The sequence below is a fragment of the Poromitra crassiceps genome, assembly GCF_964638095.1.
Source record: "Poromitra crassiceps genome assembly, chromosome: 14".
NCBI lineage: Eukaryota > Metazoa > Chordata > Actinopteri > Beryciformes > Melamphaidae > Poromitra > Poromitra crassiceps.
This window is the reverse complement of record NC_139633.1, coordinates 19,197,832-19,203,831: the sequence shown is the minus strand read 5'-3', so window position 1 is coordinate 19,203,831 and position 6,000 is coordinate 19,197,832.

Sequence of the window (6,000 nt, the reverse complement as noted above, 5' to 3'; positions counted from 1 at the left end):
GAGACCACAAGGCTGTGTATATATGTATAAATGTAATCATCACGGCCGGTCCCTTGAAGCAGGTGTATAGATCAAACACTATTCATTCAGCATTGAGTGGACATTGTATGCAAGCTCACAGAGATTTTTCAAGCTGTGGCGGTTGACTATTGCCAAAAAGTAAAGTAAAGTAAAGTAAAGTAAACTAAAAAATCTTAATATGAAAAGCATAAAATCTCAGCACATTTCAGAGATGCTTCTGTAGCTAATGCTCAAGAAGTCACTTCCACAACTGCAGATGTCCCTGGCTGCAGCCTCTTATTTTTAGGTTGTATTCAGTGGCTTTATGGGACCTTAGCTTAAAAACAGTGTGCAGATCAAAACGGCCTTACAGAAAGTGGCACAGGTCCTTCACTCAGACGCAGGCCTACCTCCTGATGATCATCATGAGGAATCTCAATCTTCACATAATGCTGGATGTATCACCAGGACTGTCACATCTAACATGAGAAGAACCCAATAGGCTGAGAGGACCAAAGCACTTCAGACTCTCAGTCTTGTAAGTCACGACCCTGAAAAAGCAGTATTCCCCTACAGTATCTATGTATGTGTTACCTTCTTGTAAATTAAATAAGGAGGAAGTTTGACAATTCACCCATTTGCTGGTGTCCTGGGAGCCAGTGGTCGTGCTGTGAGTGTGCACTGAGTAAACCTCCCTCCCGATGCCTTAAGACACGCCCTAGTGACAGACGCTAGACCCACCTGGCTGTAGCCTCCTCACTAGACTGTCGGCCTCCCATGGTGAAGGTTCAGTGCTCAGACTGTCAACATAACGCAGGTTACACTGGGAGTGAACCCTCTGGTACCTTCTCAAGGACCCTGCGGTCCCCGGAGCCTACGCTGAGAACCACTGTGGTACTTTAGCTTACAGTTGAGCGTTTGCAATGTCGCCATGGCGACATACTTTGCCATTTGTCCGGGTCTTTTTGACCCACTTTCTGCATTCTAGGGTTAAGGAAATGTGACTCCAAGAAGAACTGTGTTTTACATTATTCAAAGCCAAGTAACACGGGACACCTCTCCAGCATGCCATGCAGACACCTGACGCTAGCCTAGCAGGCTGTGGACACCTCTCCACCATCATGCCATACAGACACCTGAGGCTAGGCTAGCAGGCGCTGGACACAAACAATGGAAAATGTGTTGCACACAGCCTGAGGAGAGGCTTGTCCACTATTTCCAGGATGGTGCTATAAACTTTCTCCTTCCTCTCTCCAATATGTTTCCTTCCTAGTTCCACACTGTAAAAAATGGACACGTGCTTCCAGGCATCATCAGCCACACAAAAGAGACCCTCAGAGAGGCTCAGATGGGTTGGGTGTGTGTTATTCTCATAAGCTGGTCTGTGCACTACCAACTAGCTTTCTGCTCATTTTCAATGAGGTGTCTGTGGATATAAAGTGGAAAAGGCTAGCCTTCACAATGCATCATGCATAGATTATTAGAATCAGTTTGGAAAACTGGAAACTAATTGAACCACCATTTTATAAAATTAACAATTTGTTCAATTAGGTCGCCCTGAAATTAACTATAGATCTTGTCACCCTAATTGGTTACACTAATGTACTGGACAAGTCTTTGATTTCCCAACTGTCTGAATAAAGAATACAAATACTTAAAGGGACAGCTCACCCTAAAATCCAAAATACATATTTTTCCTTTCACCTGTAGTGCTATTTATCCATCTACATCGTTTTGTGTTAGTTACCTGAGTTTTGGAGATATCTGCTGTAGAGATGGCTGCCTTCTCTCCAATACAATGGAACTGGATGGCACTCGGCTTGTGGTGCTCAAAGAAACACAAAAATACATTTGAAAAACTCAACAGCAATGTCAAGGACCCGAACTACACCCGCTAGCTGCTAGCTAGTTCCTACAAAGGAAAATAGCTCCTAGATGAAACTGTTCATAACAAGGTCTGTGGATTATCTTGAGTAACCGGGTCATGATTTCTGGAAAGAGACATTGCTATTGAGTTTATCAAATGTATTTCTTTGGTACTTTTGAGCACCACAAGCCGAGTGCCATCCAGTTCCATTGTATTGGAGAGAAGGCACAAACTCTGCGGCCGATACCTCCAAAACTCAGGCAACTAATACAAAACGATATAGATGGATAAATATCACTGCAGGTGAGAGGGAAAATATGTATTTTGGATTTTAGGGTGAGCTGTCCCTTTAAGGTGAGTGGACTGCCCTAAAAAGAAACAAACACAACACTTCAATGCATTCTCAGTAGCCTTTCGGTGCAGAACACCCTTTCTGTGAACTTGCCATGTTCTGCTCAGTCGGGATCAAGTACCTTGGCAAGGATCAAATTCAAATCCCGCAGGTCAGATCCAAACGGGAAGAGATATTTATATGCTCTGCAAAAGGGCCGTGTCCACTCTCTTATTGGCACATTGGAGCATTATACTTTGGGGCACATGGCACTTATCTCAAGGCAACACGCACAGCGGAGAGATGGAGTTACAGAAGGAGGTACCATGCAGCATGTTTTCAGCAGTAAATCCACCCCGGGACAACATTAACAAGCTTCCTCTGGCAGAGAGAGGGCCAGATTGAAAGAAGTCACACTCTAAACAGGGGCTCCTGTCCGCTTTGATCTGGACAGGAACGCAGACACCCACTCCACATGAACAGAGAGGCGTCTCAGGAAGCTTGATGCACTTCTAGCTGACGTGACGCACAGAGCGTTATTATGAAATGTCATTTGAGACATGATAACGTCTTACTCAGTGATTTATCAGGACCAGGTTTACCTGGTGACAACGATACACTCCTGGCTGTTATCAAAGAGGACAGTATGGTGTTTCAGTAGACAATCATTTTCCACCATTAGTTATTGTGTAAAGCGCTGGTCTGTTTTGGCACCAGGCAGGCACCTGTCCTGTCTATTAATGCAGATGGACGAGAAGCCTTGACCTGTCATAGGGTTGAACTCTGGACGCTAGGGTTGTCAAAAGTATCGATAGTATCGATAAGTATCAATACCAAAAAAAAATTACGGATACAATACTCACTTGCATTTTTTATCGATACTAACAGTGCTTTCTGTCCGTCCATCTGTCTTCGTTTATCTTTATGCCTGTTGATGTATTGTCATTTTACCCCCGTGGTATCAAAAATGGTATCTATCTACCATTTTTGGTATCTACCATTTTTGGTAGATGCCATTATCTACCGAGTATTTACCTGAGTATCGGTATTGAAGCTACAAATTCTAGTATCGGGACATCCCTAGTCTACTGGACATTGGAGCTGGTCTTGTTTACAGGTTTTCATTACAGCCCTCTTGACTTCTTCACAGGGGTCATGTGCTGTTTTCCTCAGGAACACGTTCTCCTCAGGAACATGACACCTGTCTATTCTGAGCATGGCTTTACTGAAAGTTGGCTTATGGGGGCCGCTCTCCCTGCCCTGCAGGAACACATACTGGCACCCAGACCATCACTGCCATGCAGAGGTATGGATCAGTCATCAGGTCAAGTCAAGTTTACTTACAGCCTTAAATCATAGTTCTAGTCTCACAGGGCTTCACATCTGAAACAATTATGAAAAGTGACCCTACCGTATATGTCAGTGAGTCAGTCTAGACCAGACCTGTATGTCAGTGAGTCAGTCTAGACCAGACCTGTATATATATGTCAGGGAGTCAGTCTAGACCAGACCTGTATATATACATGTATGTCAGTGAGTCATAGACCTGTATATATATGTCAGTGAGTCAGTCTAGACCAGACCTGTATATATATGTCAGTGAGTCATAGACCTGTATATATATGTCAGTGAGTCATAGACCTGTATATATATGTCAGTGAGTCAGTCTAGACCAGACCTGTATATATATGTCAGTGAGTCATAGACCTGTATATATATGTCAGTGAGTCATAGACCTGTATATATATGTCAGTGAGTCAGTCTAGACCAGACCTGTATATATATGTCAGTGAGTCATAGACCTGTATATATATGTCAGTGAGTCATAGACCTGTATATATATGTCAGTGAGTCAGTCTAGACCAGACCTGTATATATGTCAGTGAGTCAGTCTAGACCAGACCTGTATATATGTCAGTGAGTCATAGACCTGTATATATATGTCAATGAGTCAGTCTAGACCAGACCTGTATATATATGTCAGTGAGTCATAGACCTGTATATATATGTCAGTGAGTCAGTCTAGACCAGACCTGTATATATATGTCAGTGAGTCATAGACCTGTATATATATGTCAGTGAGTCATAGACCTGTATATATATGTCAGTGAGTCATAGACCTGTATATATGTCAGTGAGTCATAGACCTGTATATATATGTCAGTGAGTCATAGACCTGTATATATGTCAGTGAGTCATAGACCTGTATATATGTCAGTGAGTCATAGACCTGTATATATGTCAGTGAGTCATAGACCTGTATATTTATGTCAGTGAGTGAGTCTAGACCAGACCTGTATATGTCAGTGAGTCATAGACCTGTATATATATGTCAGTGAGTCAAAGGCCTGTATATATATATGTCAGTGAGTGAGTCTAGACCAGACCTGTATATATATGTCAGTGAGTCATAGACCTGTATATACTGTATATGTCAGTGAGTCATATACCTGTATATATATGTCAGTGAGTCAGTCTAGACTAGAGGCAGTTTTTGTCTTTGCCTCTCACTTTTTCCGTTTTCCACCACTTTAGAGGATTCATGTTCATTAATTTCTAATGGTCGACTCTAATGGCTCTTTCCCCTTTATTTTGAGATCAGCGGACAGAGCATTATTTGTGCTTTACACGTTTCTATGACATCATGATAACGACTCCATCCAGTCAACTATTAGCTCATTTACTGCAACAAACCAGGCAGAGAATGTGTGGCTGATAGGGTCAAGATAATTGGCCCAGTGGATTATTCTTGTCAGACTTCAAATAGCCGAGCGGGCGTAATGCTTTGAGCTCAGTGATTGAAGTGGGTCCAGACAAAATGGTTCTCCACACAGGACATGTGTTTAACACACTGCCCGTCCGGGCCAGATGGGCCTGCAGACCAGCAGCCTGCGCTCTTCAGAAGCCTGCTTCTGTTGGTGTGAATTAACGATTTTCTCCTCTGAAGATGACTGACAGTTGTTTGTACCCTGCTCCTCCTGACTGTTCTTCTGTTGTTTTGGCACCGCTGGCTGAACGTGCCAGCAGATTTCAGAGAGTTGAGATAATACTGTGGAGTTTTGGGCCCTGGGGAGGGGCAGAGCCGCTGAGGCATGCTGCCTGCTTATCAGGGGCAGAGAGGGTTCCTTCCTGGTTTTCCTCAGTACAGATTGTAATTGCACTACAGTATGAGCGTTTCCCAACACTCAATGTTTTCCTTGTGTTGTCAGCTTCCCATTGTGCTCTGACAGCCTGAGGCTATGTGCTGTGCAGCCAGCAACAAAGAGAGACAGTGTCACTGCTCTGACCCGCTCCCCACCCCTTCCCATAGTAGTGGACTAGTGGTGAGGATCAGAGTCATACTTATACAACCTTTCTATTTCCAAATGGCACTCTGGTGGTGATCACATGGGCCTGTGTATTAACTGGGAGATCGTTACAATAATAAAACTTGACTTTGGTATTATTTCCAAATTATTAATTTGCGTGTGTTTTGATTCTATTCCTCAGCAGGCCAGGTGTAACAGGTACATATTTCAAATTCCTGACATTCCTCCTCCATCATACTAGAAAGCGAGCATACTGAGTGGCTACAGTGCCCTGTATGTCTGTGCACTGCATCATCTGCACTGCACAGACAACGTGCAGAAACTCATTCTCTCGAGGCAGCGTGTCTACGGCAAACTAATTACACAAATAATAAATTATGATGTAAAGCACAAGGGTCACTACTGTGGAGTAACAGTAACTATTAGGACTGCTCGGTTATGGCAAAAATCATAATCACGATTATTTTTGACTGATATTGACATCACGATTATTT